This window comes from Lepidochelys kempii, chromosome 1 (genome assembly GCF_965140265.1).
Source record: "Lepidochelys kempii isolate rLepKem1 chromosome 1, rLepKem1.hap2, whole genome shotgun sequence".
NCBI lineage: Eukaryota > Metazoa > Chordata > Testudines > Cheloniidae > Lepidochelys > Lepidochelys kempii.
The window spans coordinates 137,803,521-137,825,876 of NC_133256.1; the positions used below are offsets into that span (position 1 = coordinate 137,803,521).

A 22,356-nucleotide genomic window follows, 5' to 3' on the forward strand; every position below is an offset into this window, starting at 1 on the left:
GAAGTCCTGTATAGAGTGACTATTCTGCAACAGCAGGTAGCAGGCTCTTCTCTTTTAAACACTGTCTTTCATTTTAATAAATACATTTTTAGTGATCATGGGAGGAGGAGGGGTTGGAAGTTCCTCACTATTCTCCAGGTAGCAGCAGAGAAATAGTTTCACATATCAGTCATATTTTCAGAGTGTACTTTTCTTTTTTTTAAACCTCGTGGCAGTAATATATATGTGTTTCTTTTTAGCCAGCCAGAGGGCAAAGACAACACATGTTCATCCTACAAAGAAGTCAGTGTTATGTCTTGCCTTATTTTTGTGGATATTCTGTATTTAATTTTGAATATACAGTGTGTCACATGGGGCCTTTCTCTCAGAAGCCAAGAGAGAAATGCTACTCTTGCTTGAGTACGTGTCTGGAAGCCAATCTGTAGAGGCATTCGTTTGGGTTTGATTGTTGCATACTATGGACCGATCTGCAAATACCTGCCCAAGTGCTTAACTTTGCTATCCCAGATGGGGCTACTCACGATAGTAAAATTAAGCATGGTAAGTATTTGTAGATTAGGCTTAAAGCCAAGTGAAGCATCAAACATGAGCCAAAAAATAAAACCCCTCCTAAACAGATCAGGGTGAACAAATTTATGGGCCAGATACTGTCTGCCTGTTTTGCACAGAGCTGAGAATGCTGTGAGCACTTAAATATAGTAATAATAACAACAAATGACTATGACTGACCTTACAAAAATGCTGAAAATCTGATCTCCAAAACATTGAAATGGGGAGATGTTTCCTGTGTTTCGTCTTAACTTCTCAGCAGAAGGCCCAGTTTAATTAAGTATTGGCCAAATTCCAGCAGTCACAAAGAAAGATACGATGGGAGCCATTCGCAGCCATGGAGATATTGGAGTGGTGGCAGATAAGCTCTTTTGGACAGGGATCATCACTCAGTGCTCTGTTTGTACAGCACCTAGCACATTGAGATCCTGGTCTATGACTTAGATTGCTAGGCACTACCACAATACAAATAATAAATATAATAAGTTGTGTTTTAGGGCCTGATCCAAAGCTCATTTAAGTCAATGAGAATCTTTCCATAGATTTCAGTGGGCTTTAGATCAGCCCCTTTATACATAGTTAAATATTTACAGGTAATGTGTGTATTTGTATCTAGGATATTATCATCAGTAATCAGGAACCTTCAACCATAGCGCCAGGCATATGTTTTGACCAATTTCTCTGCCACCAAAACCCCCCCTTTTTTTTTTCTTCTGGATTTAGGCTGTGGCCATTCCAGTTTCTGAGCTACCTCAGTCTTCCCTCTCCCTTAAGGGATTTGAGCCTACACTCCTCACCCCCTCCCTGACTCTCCACTACTGGATCCCTACTCCTAAGCCATTCTGCTCAACAGACCAACTTCGTAACCTGTCCCAGCTGCTGCAATTCTCTGGCCTCCAAAAAACCTAACCTGTCTCCTAAAGAATTCAATGGTAATAGGATGACTCAATTATATTTGTGTTGGGATATAGGAATGTTTGTTTCCTTTGCTCTTCATAGAACCCACTCTCTCATGCATACTGCATTTCTCTTCTCTTGGCCCATCTCTAACACCCTGTTGCTTTCAAGTGCTCCTCTGCTGAGCCTCCCAAAAACTAGCACATACAAATCAGCTCTAACTCAAGCCCTTCCTATTGGGATTTCGGTGAGACTTACTGCTCCAGGGCATTTTATTCCACTTGCCTACCTAGCAATGCTTAATAATTTCTGAACACCCTTCGGTTTTATATGATTTGACCTGCAGCTGGAAAGGGCAGCTGAGAAATACTGTTGTTTAAACAAATATAGCTCAGTGAATTGTACCTTACTAATTTTGATTGTCTGAAATCTCCAGATGTGTATTGGGAATGAAAGAATCATAACAGCAAAGGTGGTCTAGCAAACCTAGAGACCTTGGTTTTTATAAACTCAAAGAAGAGCATTTGCCTGAGATCTGGAGGCCTTAGGATATGACATTGATTGTTTTCCAAAAAGTGTATAATTTCTTAGATTCAATAGGACTTTTAGCTGAAAAAAATTCAAAGAATGGGTTGTTCTCTACATAAGAAAATGAGTAAAATTTCTATATATGGGCATGACTGTATAGGAATTAATTTTGCATAGAAGCTTGTGTCCATTGTGAAAGTGGCTGAAAATATATTGCACAGGGTTTTGTAGAAGGAAATAACCACAGTGCTGAAATAAGCAGTGTAAGAAAATGCCCTTGAGGAGATGAAAAGCTATGAAATGAAAAGAAAAATGGAGTGGGGAAAAAAAGACTAATACTAGCGTAGCCTTGAAAGTACAGACTCCATTTTATATTTGTACATAAAGGCCATCCCTTCCAATAGAAAGAAAAAATGGACTGAACCTTTTCTGCACTTAAATGCACAAAGCTTTAACAGTTCAAAACAGATGCCTTCCTTATTCCAGTCTCTCTATTGTATCCCATCTCCGAAGCCCACCTACTGATAGGCTGCAGAAATGTATTTGTTGTCTGACTTCCTTTCCTTTCCCTTCCCAGATCCATGTGGCATTTCCTGGGGATCCTCTGTAAGACCATGAATTCTACTATTCTCATGCACTGTAAAATAAATACGAGAATATTAGGTCACGTAAAAAAAATTGTCTTCTAAAGAAAGAACTTTAAATAATATTTCTTTGCAAAGGAACCTGTGAAATCCTTTATATGAGAGCATAGGTCCTAGCTTGTATGTAAAGAATACCAGTGATGCCCAGTAAACTATGTACACTTACATTAGTTTAATATTCCCAAGTGTACTAAATTTAATCTACTTGATTGTGAGGTACTACTTCTTCTTAATAATAATTTGTATGACAGTAATGTCTAGTGGCTCAAATGGAAAACCAGGACCCCTTGTGCTAAATGCTGTACATGTACATAAGAGACACATCCATGCCACAGTCTAAGTAGACAAGGTTGGAGGCAGGAAGAATTATCATCATCATCCTGTTTACAGACGGGGACTTGAGACAAACAGATTGACTTGCCATGGTCAGCAGGAAATCTGTTATAAAGGTGGGACCTGAACCCAAACCTCCTGAGTCCCAGTCCAGGTACCTAACCACATGACTGACCTAGTATCTTGGTTGTGTTGTTGATCTTGTGACTGCCATTGAGTAGTCACTATAACAAATACAAGCAAAAAACCCTACAATGTAAAACAAGTATATTTATGCATCCCTACTGTATGAAACAAGTGTCTTCCTCCTTTCCTAAATTAGCCAGAAGAGGGCGCTACAATGATAAGGCTGGTTTTTAGGCTATTTATTTTTTTGCGCGGAGTGCTACCGAGAGCTAGCTGCCTTGTCAAAGGTATTATCTTTAATCCTCGCAAAGCCAGAGGGAGGTGAGGCCGCTGAGTCCCATGCAGGATAAGGCCCTATATATATGAACCATGTCCTGCAAACAATATGGAGAATAATATTGTGTGTTATGCTTCTTGAAACAAGATTTTTCAGGTATTTGATGATGAGAAAGATGAAGTGATGAAAACGTGATATCTATTTGAAAATGAGATGAAGAATTTCTAATAACCTCGCCCCTGGGGATTTGAATTCACTGTCCTGGAAACATAACCCAGATACTTTATCTATTAGGCTACACAATCTTGGTTTCAATCCAGCAAACTATACAGGTGTAAAATTAACCACCGGAGGGCTCTCCTATTGTTCCCTGACTGCAATGCTAACATATGGGAAAAAATAATTGAAAAAGTCAATAGTATGGGACACTGAGTATAAGCAAAGCCTGTTCCCTCATTCATACCAAGATGTACCTGTATGTACGATCTCATGTCAATCAGACTTGCTTTTGGTTCTTGTAAAAAATAAAAGGGGGAGACATGGGGATGAGAAGAATTTCCCTATGTTTAGATATGTCTATCTTCACAAGAAGGGGATCTCATTGAGACAGTTTGCAAGTGTTGGGAGTGCATAATCGTGTGTGGAAATGCCAAAAGAATTGTTTTATTGCTTGGCACGAGCAGGAGAATAGCTTGGCTTGGTCCTGTGAAAACAGTAACAATAGTCTGGTAGTGCGCTCTGTCTCTCTTGGTCCAGATCACTAATGTGATTCTTAATAAAAGCACCCCTTAAAACATAAATCTGGATTTAACCAATCCTAAAAGGTCATTGCTTATTGGCTACAAAAAAATGTTTTAAAAACTGCCCCAATACACAACTGTCCAGTAAACTAGAGAGGCTCCATCTGAGATCTCCTTCTAGTCTATCTGGTACTGTACTAAGCATAAATTTTAAAATTTGCCTAGATACACATTTATCCAATAGACTGGAGTGATTTCAAATTGGTTATTCAAGTGTTTTTTAATTAAAAAAAAATCCTATCTAATTATATGCATTTGCCCAAGAGACAGGAACAGCTGCAAAGGAGCCAGTCTGATTTCTCTGATAAATAGTCTGCATTTTATTTATATAAGTGCTCATAAAACGTGCCAGACTGAAAGCCCTAGAGAATCAAATCCTCTATTTATGGACAGAACAGGTACAGAGCAGGCAGCCACGCTTCTGGCTTCCCCACACTGCCCTTTCAAATGCCTCAGATCTGACAAGAGAGGCTCCACCCTAGCCTAAGGCGAAAGGGGCATCTCTCCCAGAAATGGGGAGGATTGCAGCTTGACAATGGACTATATCTGGGAGCAAAGAGAGCAGAAAAAAGAGCAATAAGGGAGAAGAACCAGCATAACTTGGAGGAGGGAAAGAGGGCAGACAAGAGAGGATGGGGGTGACAATAAAGAATGAATGAGAGGGAAGGAGATGCTCCTCAATTTGAGAGGCAACGTGGTCTGTTACCTAGTGCACTAGACTGGGACTCAGGAGACCAGGCCTCTACTCAAAGCTCTGCCCCTGACCTCATGTCTGTCTGATTTTGGACAAATTTTGGTGCCTCTGTTTCCCCTTCTACTCTTTTTCTAGTCTGTGGGAAAATGAATCCCATATACTTTTCTTGTTTTCATTGGCTTGCTTAGAATTCCAGGTTACTAGTAGAAAATTATTATATTTTACCATCTGTCATTATCTTTTTCAAAAGAACAAAAAATAAAGGGACTGTAAAGTACAAACCACTGCTTAATTACAGATATGAAATTCATTGCATAAATGAAAAAAAGAAAAAAGAAGTAACATTTGGGGCCATATCTTGGGACATCATCTCTGCTTTACCTGCTTATGCTGGCAAGCTTGTCCATGCACTTACAACATATGTGCACATAGCATTTTATCTGCATGTGGCGATGCAGTAGTTGGATTAGTAGGCATTTTATTGGCACACACAAGTGTATGTGGATTTACAAACAGGCATGTGCAAAACTGCATGTAGAAAATTAGAGGGCTTTTTAAATTTAATTTAGATTTAGAGGTGGGATTTTTAACAGTGCTCAGTGTTAACTAAACTCTGGTCCCATTGTAGTCACCATTACCTTCAGACAGTGGAAGTGAAGTTAGTCTAGTACTGAGTACTCTTGCCCATAAAGAGTGACAAGTTCACCCTTATAAAATCAAGGTGAGAAGTCAATGGAGGCAGGATTTCCCTCATGGTCCATCTGTCACACCGTTATGCTTGTGTTTCCTTTCTCCGTTTTGGTGCCAGTTTAGTATGGAATGTTTTCTTTAACTCTGAATTGCTTAGATTCCACTGATACCACTGTGGGCAGGTGGTAGGTTCACTCAAAATATAACAGGAACATTGGTGTTAAAGCTGGTTTCAAAATTTCACATTTTTAAATTTTTCAATTGAGGGGGGAATGGGACAAATTTTCAACAGAAAGGTCTCTGTTTTGCCAATTAGTCAATATAAAGGAGGAGGATCAGCAGGCAGTCCTAGGAGGAGGGCTGAACGTAACAGTTCAGTTCCAGCCTAGGAGCTGTGGCGAAACATCAAGTCAAGATCTAGTAACTACCAGTGCAGGGGGAAAAGGGAATGTTGCAGCTGTGACAGATATGGCAATTTCCTACAGTATCCTGGACAAACCTCACTAGATTAAGTTAAATTGTATTGAATTAAGTTTAAGTATTTTAGGAGTTTGTTGTGTATTAAAAATGCGAAGTTTTATGTATTATTGTGGGGTTGTATGTAACTTCTCTAGAGGAGAGACATGGCCGGTGTAAGCCTTTGGAAAGGTTATGAGCTTCAAAGGACAATTTTAAACAATGTGCCAGCCAGTTAAGTGGGGTTCCTAAGAAATACCTGGGGAGAGGTGAATACAAATTACCACCTCCAGTTATGCAAAGACCCAACCTTAGGAAGCATTGCACTGAGGAGGGGACCTGTGTCTGGCCGGTTGCCTATTTATGTCTCTGCAGATCAAAGACCCCAACTGTATAAAGGAGTGACTGTGGGCCAGGCCATTTAAGAAATGGTATCACAGAACGACCCCTGTACAGGGTTTGAAGGACTAACCACCTCTCAGAGCCCTTGTTGGACTTGTAGGGGTGACTTCTGGTTAGCTGTGTTTAGGTCCTTTTATTGTTTTAGTGTTTTCTCTGTAATGCTTTCACCTTAAGAATAAATGTGCTTGTTTAGGAAAAGCTGTGTGGTATCTTATATCTCTGGGCAATTATGCTGTTTGTAGCCTCTGAGTAGAAAAGCAAAGCAGGCCTACTGAGTCAGTCTGTCTTGGTGGGGACTTCACAGAGTAGGCAGGGAACCGTGCACCCTTGGAAACCTTCAGTCAGTCAGGAGAGAGACAGAGGGTCTCTGCCTAAGAGACATGACAGGTGAAAAGCCCTTGCTGGACCATGAGAGGGAATTTTATACAGGTGCCATTGCCCTGAACTGTGACAGCAGCATTACGCCATACAGATCCCAAATAGAGCTTTAAAGTAGCAGTGGAAAGGTCAAGGGCGCTACCCAGTGAAACAACGGGACAATACCTACAGGCAGTTTACATTAATTGTTAACGGTTTATTTTAGAAACTGACGGGGTGCCAGCCTCACTGCTTCTGAGGATGTAAATGTTCAAGGCAAATTAGTCAGTGTTTTTGTGCATTTTGTTTGCTTGCAAGAAAAATGCAGTGTGGATTTTTTAAACTTAGAATTTGAACTTGGTGCTCATAAAAACGAGGATAGTAACATTTGCTTCCCAATGAAGCGTTGTACAAACCAGGCAGAAAATCTGCATAATTCTCTGCTCAGCTTTGCCAATGCACCTCGATGCTGGCTTGCAAACGTCTTTGTTAGTTCAGCCTCAGGTCTCTGAAATGGAGATTTAAAATCATGCCAAATTGTGTAGCACTTTACCATTCAACCCGTCTCCCCAGTATGTAAATGGTACGTCTGTTACTAAACCCGGCCATGGCCACAGTGCTTCAGGTTAAGGTGTACTGTAGTTAAGGTTTGTCTTGTGTTTGCTTCAGGCTATAACCTGACAGACAAAGCTCCATCTGTGAATTTTTTCTCACCAAATGCAGAACTGTTCATTTTGGCAAATGAGAGACCCCTAATGTGAACTCTCCTCTTTCAACGTTATCGTGAGTAAACAATAACAATTAGCATTCTGCAGGAGTTCTGATTTGATGCAACTTTAGTTCAAATATCCAAGAGTGCTTTGGTACCTAACACCTGTCTCTCCAGTGTCACCTGCTGGCTGAAAATTGGCTGTAGGGCTAGCACTTGGCCTGCAGCAATCCAACACTAGACATAGCATGAAAGGCTGAGGGGAATGGCAACAGTCCAGAAGCCCAGCCCCTAGGACAGAAGAACAGCTGGTAAAGATCCCTCCAGTTGAGTCCACTTTGCCCTAGGAGCACATTCACTGCCGGAAAAAAAAGTAGAGTCTGTCTGGCCATTTTGAGACGGAATGATGCAGATGGTGAAGTTTAGCTATTCAGGACCATATTGAAGAGCAGCATCAACATCAGAGGAGCCTGAAGAGCCTCCAGCCTCAAGGTCAGTAGTGGGAGGGTGAAGAAGCAAATGCCAGCCACAAGGTTCCCCCACCCAAAGGAATTTTATATTATGGTGTTTTGATGGAAGAGGGAATCTGGGTGGGGGTTGGTGTGGGGTTGGGGAGAAGGCTACAGAATGCAGAAAATAAGAGCGGGACAGAGGCAAATGTCTACAAGTCATGCTTGCCCTGAGTGAAAACCTCCAGGAGAAATGGTGATTTGGGCTTTCGCAGCACAGGCAAGAAACAAGCAGGCAAGAAAAAGCATTTCCATCTGGAGGGGCTGGGCAGGGGTGGGGGCGATGGGATGGGAACACCGGGATATGTGAAAGCCTTTGAGGGGTGAGCAGGAAGGGAACTTAATGACCGTTACTGGACATGTGTTTTGAGAGAGAGAGAGCAAGAGAAAGAGAGAGAATTAGATCTTTTGAAAACAAAACAAGGACATTCTCTCCATTTTTGGAGTGGCAGACCAATACGGCTCTTCCTAGGTATCTGTTTTAATACTATTAGTGTGCAAATTGTTTCTATACTTTATATGATTGTTTATTTTAATAGTACTACAGTAGCATCTAGGAGCCTTAACTAGGACTGGGGTCCATTGTGCTAGTCGCTGTACATACACAGAGTAAGGGAGAATCTCTGCCCTCAAAGAGTTAACAATTTAAATCAGTAGTCCCCAAACTGTGGGGTGCACCCCCTGGAGGGGTATGGAGGAATGTTGGGGGGCACAGAAGGGCCTGGGCCAGCCCCATGGGGGGGCAAGAAGGGAGCACCAGCCAGCCCTGCTCTGCCCCAGCTCAGCTCTGGCTCCACTCCCAGCCATGGCCCCACTCCTAGCCCCAGACCTGCCCCCAGCTGTTTCCCCAGCCTCAGCCCCCTTATCCCTGTCCATACACTCCCCCCTCCCCGGCCCAACAGCCGTGGCCCCACTCCCAGCCCCAGCTCCTGTGGTGGGGGGACGGTCAGGGTCATGGGGGGTGTGATGTGAAAATGTGGGGGCTAAATAGACAAGACAGACAAAGGGCTGGATGGGAGGGATGTGACACACACACACACAGCGAACAATGGGGTGGTCAGCAAATGTCATGTTGGTGCTGCCATTTTTTTAATGTTGTAGATGGGAGTATTGTTTAGTGAATCCATATTTGAAGAAAAAAATATCTGGCAAACAGTATGTCTCATGGCCCACTGTAATGACAGGCACTAGAATGCATGTGTTTGCTCTTGGATCCCTACCTTTGAATTTCCAGACTTTCCTGAGTATTAAATTAGAACAATAACATTCCAGTCATGTAGATTTCTGCATTGTACCTACTTAACTGGTGCACAGATCCATACAGTCCAGCCTGGAAAAACAGCTGCTGTCTAGTTCTAGTGTTTAAATCTATGTGCATTACATTTGTGATTATGAAAAAAGAAATGGCAGCAAATAGCACTTTCCATCAGAGGATTTCAAAGAATGCGATAACATTATTGAATTAAGCTTCACAATATCCATGTGAGGCAGCGAAGCATTATCCTGGGTAGGGAAACTGAGGCACAAAGCGATTAAGTGACTTACTTAAGGTCAGCAGAGCTAGGAATAGAACTCCTATTTCTTGCCTGCCATTCTTGTGGTTTAACCACAGTGAAATAACAAAATGTTGCTATGTAGGTTTTCAGTGATGTGACTGATAGAGTAGTTGCTCTTTTTCTCATTTTTGTTTTTATCGCCCTTTATAAGAGAGAGGTTCCCATGCATTCCTGGTACCCGCTGTGCCAATATAATTACACAGCACTGCATCTGTTATAATGACCCCTCCTTTCTCACATTCTGTTTTTACAGGTGCCTTCCTTTTTCCTAATGAACATGAACATACACTGCATAGACTATGACCTTCCTCCATGTCATCCTGCTACTGTTCTGGGGTGGAAGCTCTTTGCTGCTTATCTCTTCTGAACTCATTCAAGTTCTTTTTCATTACTTAGTTCATCTTTATTCTTTTCACTGTAGCATAGGTTTCTTTTTCTTTTCTTTTCTTTTTTTTTTTTAAAGCATTTCATTCTTTTTTAAAGGACCAAATCCCAGAAAACAAGCCTGCTAAAGCATTCTCTCATCTGTTCTGCCTCTCTTCAGCAATGCCATTTGGACTGAAAATACCTCCTATTAAAATGAAAGGAGACACTGGGAAAGAATGCAGGCTGTTAAATACAATGTGTCATTGGGAAGTCTGAGAGACTTCCCATACTTAGGAGAGCTATAGCAGCCCTGGAATGCCTGCAGTAATACTTCCTAAAACGTCTTCTCCTGTGGGCTGGCCAGAGAATTTAAACCCCTTTCCCCCCATTATAAGAGGCAGTTTTCCCAAGTCACCAGCATGTGGGAATGTTGCAGTGTGAGAAAATAACTTCCCAGTGATGAGTGTGTTCATTGCTTCCCACCAGATAAGTTGGAGTGATTAATCAGAATATGTTTCATTGTTTTTCTTTTTATCACAGAGCACTGTTAATGTAATTGCCAAAGAGCAACTGCTAGCCTGCACTATTCATTCAGTCTGCTGAGGAGCTAAATGGATTTTTCTCATGTCAGCATGAGGTGTTCAGGAGTGCGGCCTCTGCCCTGCTCTCACAGAAGAGTTGGTGGCACCAAGCAGGAGTTGTAAATGTAATAATATGAGCCAGAAGCCAATGTGCTGGAGACATGTCTTCTGCATTGCTGTGATACCAACCTGTTCACTGGGGCCAGAGTTTTCAGAACGGCTCGGCACCCACTAACTGGGCCAGATTTTGCAGGCATTCAGCTCCCATTTAAGGACCACCTCAGTAAGGACCTGTTCCAATGCCCACTGACATCAATAGGAGTCTTTCCATAGCCTTCAACTACCTTCAAGGGCCAGTCTTTCTAAAAGGCTCAGCAGCACCTGACATGATGAGCCCCGGTGATAATCTGACTATAAGTGTCACAAGGGAGCTCCTGAGTGCTGAACACTTGGGAAAATCAGCCCATATTTAGATGCCCTTGTGAGAGTTGAGCTCTTTTGGAAATATTGTCTCAGTTATGGGTGTTGGGCAGTTGAAAATCTGGTCCTGAGCTCTTTTGACAATGTAGCCCTACATGATACCTGATTAAATCGGCTCTGATGTCATTGAACAAGATGGAAAGTATGCAGCGAACTTTTATGGTTAGAGACAGTTTCCCTAAAGCCCCTTCATAAAATCCACACTTAGAGGCATAGTTGAGTCACCAAAATAATCTAAGCACTAGCAAACTAAGGGTATATGTGATAGCAAGGCCACCTCCCATTAGACTGGAAGGGGTTAAGATGGCCAGGCAAGCCAGCTAACTCCACAGCTGCACCTGGAGGGGGAACCAATGAGCAGAGAATTGATTGAAAGCAGGTTCAGCTGGGCAGGAGCAAGTGGGGCCTATGGAGCCATGAAGCTGGCAACAGACGGGCTACGGCAAAGCCTGCAGCCACTCCCTGGGAAGAGGGAGAAGGGTTTGGAGCTGGTACACCTAGAGAAAGGAGGGGAACCAGGAGATGTAGGAAGGAGCAATAAGGGCTGCGGGAAAGCAGGTCAGAGTTCCTGGACTGGAACCCAGAGTGAGCCCATGTTCCCCTACTGGCCACTGGGCAGTGTCAGAGAAGACTGCCTGAGATGGTTTGCATGGAAAGATTTTGGGTAATCCCTGGAAGGGGAAACCACAAAATGACCCGGTTGGAGGGCCAAGTCACAAAGAGGAGGCTGCAGTTTCTGGGGCAAGACGGGATGGATGAAGACACTGCCAGAAGAGGGTGCAATGCCTGGCAGAGCTAATCCCCAGGACAGCCAGGAGGAGGTACCACCTGCGGGGAGTGGACCCTCTGTCACAGTATAGATGTACGGAGCTGGAAGGTGTAAATTCCAGCTCAAGGAGATTTACCCATGATGCTAGTGTTGATCAAGCTAGCGCACTACGAACAGAGATTATAATCCAGTCCCAAGTCTATAGGTACATACTCGGGGCGCTTGCCTCTGATGTTGCTCGCATTGCCGCAGCTATGTGTCTGTTTGAGAGCTAGCTCAATCCATGCTAGTGTAAGGGGTACATCTCCTCAAACTGGAATTTACACCTTCCCGCTCTCGGACAGACCTACTCTAGTAGGGGTTAATATCTACAAATGCTACCCACATCGTGCACCCAATGACATAGGGAAGATGAGCCAAAATAAGTCAAGTACCGATGAACAGTGTCCAAAACTTTTAGCAGTTCAATAGAACACACAAATATACATCTCTTCAAAATCAGACAGTTCCTTAAAGAAATGTTGAGAGCAGAAAATGAAAGTGATATTTCAAATTGGAACTTTTTGTGCTGAGCAAATAAGTAGTGCAAGTATAGGTCATTCTCCTCTGTCTCTATTTGTTCCATGCCTCATGACTTAAAATTGAGGCCAAATTCTTTCTTCAACAATACCCAAGAAGTCAGTAGGTTGTACTATGTAACTTGGGCAAGAATTTGGCTCCTGGTCTCTAAGTTTGTTTTCCTGTTTCCAGAGTATGTTTTATTATATCCTTTCCCCATCTGCACCTGTCTAACTCAGCTTGTATTTCCAGATCTGCTTCCTACAGTTCAACCTTTTTTTTCTGCTGCTTCATTGATACAATGCTGATCACTAACACAAAATACCCCTGTTTTCAGCTCCAGAAAAAACACTACCAGATGGTGGCTTTTCGAAATGAAAAGACAAGAGTCTGATTAATTGTAAAAGCATCTGCAGTGACAGCATCTTTCTGAAACCCAACCAGGTATTGAGAACTGTGTATAAACTAATGTGGTTTTCCCCATACCTTGACACTTGTGGAGCCTCTTAATGCTATAAAATTACTCCTCAAGTCACTGAGGTTAATGATACTGTGATGGTAACAGATGTATTTTATAATGGTAATTGTATTGATCTTGGCACGCATAGGCCAAAAGAACTGCACTTTTCTATCGAGTTGACGGAGACTTGGCATGCCTTATGTTCCACATTAACACAAGGTAATAGAGTCATAGAATATGCAAAATCATTAGTTCTCATTGTAGGAGATACTGTTTCCAGTTGAATGAGTGGTGTGTTGTCTGATCTGGATTAACATGCCAGGTCTCACTGACCTGGAACTTGAGTGTCTTTTAGAGTCCCAGCTCTGCTTAACTAATAACACATCCCTGCTTTACTCAAAGCATGCAACAAGTCAGAGAAGGGAGTAAAGGTTTTTCAGAGCTCTGGGAATATCAAAGATGCCAGACAAAAGAATGTACTACTTGTGCAAGGTGACAGATTGTCTTCTCTAGAAACTAATGATGGGCCTAAGCCAAAAACTAGACTCCATAGCCAAAGTGCCTCAAGGTTCAGAAGTATTCATTTTAGCCCATTTCTGTTCGAAATTGAAGTTCTCCATTTATCCACAAACAGGGCTGGATTAATGCAGGGGCTTTAGGGGCTGCAACCCAGGGCCTTGGGATAAGGGGGTGGGGGCCCAGAAAAATAAATCCATAATTATACACAATTCAGTGGTCACCAACCCATTGATCGTGATCGACTGGTCGATCCTGGAACCTCTGCCAGTTGATTGCGATCTCCAGGCCGCTAAAAGTCCAGCGGCACAGCAGGGCTCAGGCAGGCTGCCTGCATGCCGTGGCCCCATGCCGCTCCCAGAAGCGGCTAAATGCTGGCACGTCTCTGCGGCCCCAGTGGAGGTGGGAGGGGAGGAGGATCTGCGTGTTGCCCCCGCCCTCAGCACCATCCCCTCAGAAACTGGAGCCGCAGGGGTGGCGCTGTGGGCATGGGCAGTGCACGGAGACTGTCTCTTCTTCCCCCCCCCCCCGGGGCACACTGTCTCCCCCAGGGGCATGCAGAGACGTGCCACCAGCCGGCCACTTCCGGGAGCGACATGGGGCTATGGCAGCAGCCCTGCTGTGCCACTGGCAGGGAGCTGCCAGTGGTAAGTGCCTCCTGCCCGAAGCTTGTATCTCGCACCCTCTCCTGGCCCCCAACCCCCTGCCCCAGGTCAGAATCCTCTCCTGCACCCAAACTCCCTCCCAGACCCTGCACCCCAACACTCTGCCCCAACCTGGACCCCTCTCCTACACCCAAACTCCCTCCCAGAAAGAAACTAGTATAACAGCTGTTCCAAGGTAAGAAGTAGACTATTTTGAATTAACTCTATTCTACATGTTTTAAGACTGAAATGTAACCACAGAATGGCTTTATGTTAATTAAAAGGCAAGTTTAGTATAGTGTTAATAGCCTTGATGCCATAATTGTGATCATTTTGTTTTAAATTAGGAAAAAGACTTGTATACAGGGCCCCCACAAAATCTAATAGCTCAGGGCCCACAGGAGAGTTAATCTGGCCCTGTCCACAGAGCAGGTAAAGGACAGCCATCAGTAGCATCAATAATGCGAGCTTCCCCACCTTACTCTGTCACTGTACTTTTTTTACTCTGCTCTGGTGAAATCCAGCTGTATTGGGATGAACAGGTAGTTCATTCCTGAATACTTATTCAGTCACTGAAATCTTTTGCTGAAATGGTCAAGGAAGGGGCAAATTGTGTTGGTGGTCTTACGATGTAGACACCTGTCCACTGGAAACTGGATTTATTTCATATCAGACATTGAACCTCAACCAGACAGCAATGACTTTTGCACCTTACAACCTAGTCTAACCTTGAAAACATGCTCCAAAATCATCCAGAAGTGATCAGAAAAAATGCTTACTTTACAAACCAAGACCTATATGATTTCATGAGTTACATGGTGTTTAAAGAATGAGGAGTACTTGTGGCATCTTAGAGACTAACACATTTATTAGGGCATAAGCTTTCGTGGGCTAAACCCACTTTGGGTTTTAGCCCACGAAAGCTTTTGCCCGTGGGCTAAACCCACTTTGGGTTTTAGCCCACGAAAGCTTTTGCCCTAATAAATGTGTTAGTCTCTAAGGTGCCACAAGTCCTCCTCATTCTTTTTCCTGATACAGACTAACACGGCTACCACTCTGAAACCTGTCACCATGCATGGTGTTTAAAGAAGGCAAAGCTATTAGCTGACTCAAAAACCCCCTTGACGTTTTCTGTTTTAAGATTACATTTTAAGATTATTCTTTTAACAAGTTACTTAGGCTTCAAGTCAGCAAAGAATTTAAGCAGATGCTTAACTTTGAGAACACGAGTAAGCTATCCCTATTTATGCCTGTATTCAACATAGCCCTTAAAATTAAATACATGCCTAAATGCTTTGCTGAATAGAGATGGGATTACTCATGTGCTGCAAATTAAATATGTACTTGACTGTTTTGCTGAACTGGGGCCCAAGTCTGGTATTCCTTTAAAAGAAATTCATTATATATTTTTGCATAGTATATGGTTTTATTACTCTGAGTATTTTTAAGTGGTATTTATTGTACATTATGGATCATGTGGATCGCAGATCTATTTGTCAGATTAATCTGAAAAGCAAAAATATTTTAACATAGGAATAGTTCATTTCTTGATTAACCATTCCAAGTAGAGGACGGGTAACAGCATGTAGAAGAGTTTTGGGTGTATCTATATCAGTATGTTCTGGGACTATGTACAGTGTTGTTTCAGGTTTTTCCATTGGTTTGTACTTGGGATATAAATTCAATTTTTGTAAAGACTGTAAGAAAAGAGACAACAGGAGCTTTAAATTTAAGCTAATACAAAGCATTACACTCAGAATTATACAATGTGGTTGTTTCCACGGTATGCATCCGATGAAGTGAGCTGTAGCTCACGAAAGCTTATGCTCAAATAAATTGGTTAGTCTCTAAGGTGCCACAAGTACTCCTTTTCTTTTCACAATGTGGTTCGCTCACTCATAAAATACCATTTTCAATCCATGAAAATCTACAACAGATCAAAGGGTTCAAGACACAACCCAAACAATGGTGTTGACATTGGACGTTGCCAAGTATCTCTGGTTTCATTTTGTTTTGCTTGAGGGGGTAATTTAGCCAGGAATGCTTCGTTCAGCAGCAGTGTGTGGTACATACTGAGTACTGGAGCATACTGAGGGCCATTCTGTTTTCATCCAGATTAACAACTGGATTGACTGAGGCACAAAGAAATTACAGGACTGGCTCAAGGCCACAGAGTGCATCGGTGGCCCAGCTGTTTTCAGAAACCAAAACTTTCCTGTCTCTCTCAACACTCTTCTTTAACCAGAGATGACTGGTAACTGCTGATAGGGGGAAGAGTACAATTTAAAGGTTCTGTTCATATGCAGCGGGGTTCAGGGCAGGAGTTTTGATTTCTAGAGCTACTTTTGATGTCATGTTTCATGATACTATGTAATAGCAGATGGAGATGATTCTAAAAGAGAGCTACACATGAAGAAGCACTGGATTGCACTGGTGTGTTATAGCAATTTGAAGAACAAAGATGTTTACAAACCGATCCTTTTGATATGATCTTTTAGAGCTTTAGTGATATCAGCACCCATTCACTATGTCAGGAATCCATTCTAATTTAATCTTAAAATTCTTTTCCCTCTCCATTTGAATCCACTCTCCTGGGCTCACAGGGAGACTCTGGCTCTCTTAGGCATCACAAATAGCAGAAAACTCATGCTAACCCTCCTGGTAGCTATGATGTCTTCTGGCATCTGACTCTTCTGGTATCTATAATATCACAGCATGATGAATATGGGCATCACTAGTAAACCGGTTAAAACAGATTTCATGGCAGGAGGATAGTGGTTTGAAAGAATTTTTTAAAAGTAAATTTAAAAGCGATTTCTAGGCTCAATATCCTGTGCCCAGCCCAGTTAGCTGGGACGTTCAAGTCATGTTTCTGAGCTTGCCTACAATTCTTTACAGATCACTTTAACCTAGAGATGGACCAAAACTAGGACACAGAATTCAAACCACTCAGAAACATGAGGAAGATCAGATCTAGGTCTAGATTTCAACTTCACAGCTGAGGTTTACTTTTATAAACTCTTAAGCATATGCTCAATTAGAAGCATATGAGTAGTCCCATTGAAAGCAATGGAACTGCTCAAGAGCTTAGACTTAAGTACGTGTAAGTACTCTGCTGCATTAGGGCCTTTAGAAAAAATGAAATAATATCATTGTCACAGTTTCAGGGAAACTGCACTTGTATTCCTCCCATATTGCCCCTGGCCCCTGCTGCCTCCCCCAGACCCCGCTCCCCAACTGCTTCCCTTGGCCCTCCCCCCCTCCATCTTCTTGCTCCCTCTCCCCCAGCCTCCCTACCTCCATTGCCCTGAGCTCCCTTCTGCAGCCTCTCATGTACCTCAAGCAGGCTCTAGTGTTGAGCTGTGGTAACTGCAGCTGCTACCATCATGGTCTCACTTCCCTGCTCTGGGTATCACCTAGTGTGTGGCTCAGCAGGAGCTCTCAATACTGGTGCCTTTCCCAGGCACATCCCCCTCAGTGGCGCTCAGCCTGACTCCCACCCTGGTAGAAATCGGGAGGGTTGGGGGGCACATGGCACCTCTGGTTCAACTAATTTACTGCAGGGCTGTCTTTCTACAAAGTAGAATATTGGGTTCCCCATGGCACGCAGTTTAACACCAGAAGGAGCCACTGGATCATGTAGTCTGACCTCCTCTATATCTCAGGTCACCAGCACCACCCACCATCCCCACACTACAGTCAACAATCCAAAAAGGGTGTGCTTTCCTGGGTAGTTATAATCGCTCCAAATTCAGGCTAGATTATTTTCTTTTGGAAATTAAAAAAATGATGAAAATGAAATGAAAATGATTGTAGCCATCTTCTCCGTGAGTGACTAGTGACATTTTTCTCTTCACCTTTAGGAAGTCACTGGACAAAAAGAGCTAAGCACATTAACTTTGTTTGGCGTTATTAGCCGTACCCAAATCGTGACCAGGTTTGTGTATTATTCACCCCCCTTTCACTTCTTTCCCTTGCCAGCCCAGTTAGCCTCCCAACATGATCATATCTTCAGAAGTGTCTCTCTCTCTAAGATTTACCAATTTTTCAACTCAGTCTGCATGGCAGTTTCACTGAGCTTTTGCCCAGTTTCTGTTAATGTCCTCTCAGAAACCAGCGATTTGTCCTCTCGTATGTTTTTCTGTTTCAGTTTTTGAATGCTTTTAGGGATGGGTTTATTTTGGTTCTGAGCAGATAACATGCAACTCCATAGGTAGGTTTTGCTTTTTGTTTTTGAAATTCTCTTTAAGAAGCATAGTCAGTGCTCCCTAGAGGCACTGGATTCATAACAATGTCCTCTGCCTAGAAAGCAAGTGCAGTAGGGTCAGTAACACAAGCTTCCCCACTCCCCGCATCAATGTGCCTCAATCTTGACTTGGAGGGACTGCCTCTAGGGGGTTGTCTTGTTCTCTGGTCCCATCCATTCCTAAACCCTTCTTCTGGGAATGCAAAGAAGACTGGCAGTTATAGATGTGCTTTTTATAAACAGGACATCTGGAAATTAGGAACTGGACCAAGAGCACCACATTGTGTTTCACATCATCAGTGGGAATTTTAATAGCCTCCATTAGACTCCTTCAGCTGTTGGGGTTACTGACCCTCCACCTGAATCAATGAGCCCCATTGTTCTGTTCCAAAACCAGTTACTAAAAACAGTAGGAACCAGTTGAAAATTTTAAATTGGAACTTTCATGATAGCAAGACCAGTAAACAGTTAAGGGGCCTAGTGGCTAGAGCAGTGGCCTGGGACTGAGGAGACCTGGGTTCTATTCCTGTTCTGCCACTGGCCTACTGGATAAATTTCCCCTCTCTATGCCTCAGTTTACCTATCTATAAAATGGAGACAATGATACTGCTCTCCTTTGTAGAGTGCTTTGAATTCTATTGAACAAAAGCATTAAAGAGTCAGGTATTATTGTTGAATTGTAACAACATTTGGTCATTAGCATCCTGAGTTACTTCTGAACCACAGTCTGAAGGTGTTTTGATTTTATTAATCCCATTAGCTGAACTATTAACTTGCCCCTGTAAATAAATGGTAACAAACTCCCACAACATGCTAAATTCTATAATATTTTATATTGCAATTCTGCTTTTAAAAGTGACTGTGTGACAACTGCATGATGGGGTTCCATATTTATTGTCGTCAACAGTAGGAAGAGCTGGGGAACTACGGGCCAGTCAGCCTCACCTCAGTCCCTGGAAAAATCATGGAGCAGGTCCTCAGGGAATCAATTTTGAAGCACTTTGAGGAGAGGAAAGTGATCAGGAACAGTCCGCATGGATTCACCAAGGGCATGTCAAGCCTGACTAACCTAATTGCCTTCTGTGATGAGATAACTGGCTCTGTGGATGAGGGGAAAGCGGTGGACGTGTTATTCTTTGACTTTAGCAAAGCTTTTGACACGGTCTCCCACAATATTCTTGCCAGCAGGTTAAAGAAGTATGGGCTGGATGAATGGACTATAAGGTGGATAGAAAGCTGGCTAGATCGTCGGGCTCAACGGGTAGTGATCAATGGCTCCATGTCTAGTTGGCAGCTGGTATCAAGCGGAGTGCCCCAAGGGTCGGTTCTGGGGCCGGTTTTGTTCAATATCTTCATAAATGATCTGGAGGATGGTGTGGATTGCACCCTGAGCAAGTTTGCAGATGACACTAAACTGGGAGGAGTGGTAGATACGCTGGAGGGTAGGGATAGGATACAGAGGTACTGTGACAGGGTCGGGCAGGATGGCTATAGGAGGGTAATAGAAGGCAGCTATATAAGCCCCAGGCTAAGTAGGTCCCTTTTCCCTGGGTAAGGTAACAGGGAAGGTTCCAGAACAATCAGGAACCTTCTGGAGACCATTAAGACAGGCTGATTAGAACACCTGCAGCCAATCAAGAAGCTGCTAGAATCAATTAAGGCAGGCTAATCTGGGCACCTGGGTTTTAAAAAGGAGCTCACTTCAGTTTGTGGTGTGCATGTGAGGAGCTGGGAGCAAGAGGCACTAGGAGCTGAGAGTGAGAACACGGACTGTTGGAGGACTGAGGTGTACAAGCATTATCAGACACCAGGAGGAAGGTCCTATGGTGAGGATAAAGAAGGTGTTGGGAGGAGGACCTGGGGAAGTAGCCTAGGGAGCTGTAGCTGTCGCACAGCTGTTCCAGAAGGCACTCTAGACAACTGCATTCCGCAGGGCCCTGGGCTGGAACCCAGAGTAGAGGGTGGGCCCGGGTTCCCCCCAAAATCCTCCCAACTCCTGGTCAGACACAGGATGAATCGACCTGGACTGTGAATTCAGAAAAACGGCCAAGCTGAGGGCTGCCGTGAAGCTCCAAGGCGAGCAAATCCACCAATAAGCACAAGACCCACCAAGGTAGCGCAGGAACTTTGTCACACTACCTAGACAAATTAGAGGATTGAGCCAAAGAAAGAAAATCTGATGAGGTTCAACAAGGACAAGTGCAGAGTCCTGCACTTGGATGGAAGAATCCCATGCACTGCTACAGACTAGGGACCGAGTGGCTAGGCAGCAGTTCTGCAGAAAAGTTCTGCAGAAAAGGGCCTAGGGGTTACCGTGGACAAGAAGCTGCATATGAGTCAACAGTGTGCCCTTGTTGCCAAGAAAGCTAATGCCATTTTGGGCTGTATAAGTAGGAGCATTGCCAGCTGATCAAGGGATGTGATCGTTCCTCTCTATCTGGCATTGATGAGGCCTCATCTGGAGTACTGTGTCCAGTTGGCCCCACACTACAAGAAGGTTGTAGGAAAAATTGGAAAGCGTCCAGCGGAGGGCAACAAAAATGATTAGGGGGCTGGAACACATGACTTATGAGGAGAGGCTGAGGGAACTGGGATTATTTAGTCTGCAGAAGAGAAGAATGAGGGGGAATTTGATAGCTGCTTTCAACTACCTGAAAGGGGGTTCCAAAGAAGATGGATCTAGACTGTTCTCAGTGGTACCAGATGATAGAACAAGGAGTAATGGTCTCAAGTTGCACTGGGGAAGGTTTAGGTTGGATATTAGGAAAAACTTTTTCACTAGGAGGGTGGTGAAGCACTGGAATGGGTGCCCAAGGAGGTGATGGAATCTCCTTCCGTAGAGGTTTTTAAGGTCAGGCTTGACAAAGCCCTGGCTGGGATGATTTAATTGGGGATTGGGTCCTGCTTTGAGCAGGGAGTTGGACTAGATGACCTCCTGAGGTTCCTTCCAGCCCTGATATTCTATGATTTAACAGGATTTTTTCACTTCAAAAGTAAAAAAGTTGTTTTTTTCTAACTGCCAGCCCTGAACACTCACCTGGGATCTGACAGTCAAGCTGGTTTCTTTCTGGCTCGTGCACCAGCTCCCGTAATAAACATTCTGCAGGCCTCTCTAAACCCTCACTTCCACCTCTGCAACCCCATAGGTCTCAAATGCTGCCTGCATTCACCCTACCTCTGTAATACCTGGGCCTACACATTTACCCTAATCTTGAGCTCAACTGTTGCAAAGTGAATAAAAGGTCACAATAACCTAGAGTAACACATGCTGATGGGAAAAGGTGTAAAAGAGAAACAGACTGAATTAGCTTTAGCAAAAAGGCCTACTGATATAATTCAAGGACTATGTTAAGATCATGCCTGACAAACAAGAGAATCATGGGACCAGAACTCAATTAACCAAAATTGGTATGTCAGAAATTAGGCCTAACTGGTGGAAAAGATAATGAGAGGATGGCCTATCGTGGCCGTTCGGGGTCCTCAAAAAGAGACTGATGCGAATGCTCGCTGACAGAAAGACAAGGGAAGGCAAAGGCTTCCACCATCATGGCTGCCACTTTCACTATCTCCTGGAACCCTGGAATCCAGCGTGACCCCACTGTGCCGAATCTTGAGAGATGTCCTGACCAGGCCGGGCAAGAGGAAGGGACCCAGAAGACATCGCCATCTCCATCAGCTTCAGCTAAAACCCAGCCATCACCTGAGACGTGAGGTTTTGTCACACACACATTTCGCTTGTGTCCCCTTTTCCTTTTCCACCTGATTTTTCCTCTTTCCTATCCCTCTTACCTTTTTCTTTCTGTCTCATCAAAGTCTGGCTTAGTTGGCCAAGATTGTATGTTTTGCAACACTACTGTAAGCCTGTGACCAGAGAGGCAGCTAAAATCAATGCCCTAAAAGGCCCAACACTGATACAAGTTTGCCAGGTTTCTGGGGGTATGTCTACACTGCAATTAGACACCCGTGGCTTGCTTGTGCCAGCCAACTTAGACTCGCGGGGTTTGGGCTAAGGGGCTGTTTAATTGCAGGGTAGATATGGGGGCTCGGGCTGCAGCCCGAGCTCTGGGACCCTCCCACCTTACAGCCCAAGACCGGACGTACACACTGCAATTAAACAGCCCCTTAGCTCAAGCCCCATGAGCCCAAGTCAGTTGGCATAGGCCAGCTGCGGGTTTTTCTTTGCTGTTTAGACAGACCCAGAGTGGCTGA

At 43.7% G+C, this 22,356-nt stretch overlaps 1 long non-coding RNA gene across 1 annotated transcript; it reads left to right on the forward strand.

The window, feature by feature from the left end:
• The first annotated feature begins 7,508 nt into the window (after positions 1-7,508).
• LOC140915899 (uncharacterized) lies at positions 7,509-22,147 on the forward strand. The gene is made up of 4 exons (XR_012160316.1): positions 7,509-7,954; positions 12,619-12,725; positions 17,765-17,838; positions 19,055-22,147. It is a non-coding gene; the product is annotated as an uncharacterized lncRNA (long non-coding RNA).
• The last annotated feature ends 209 nt before the right edge of the window (positions 22,148-22,356 follow it).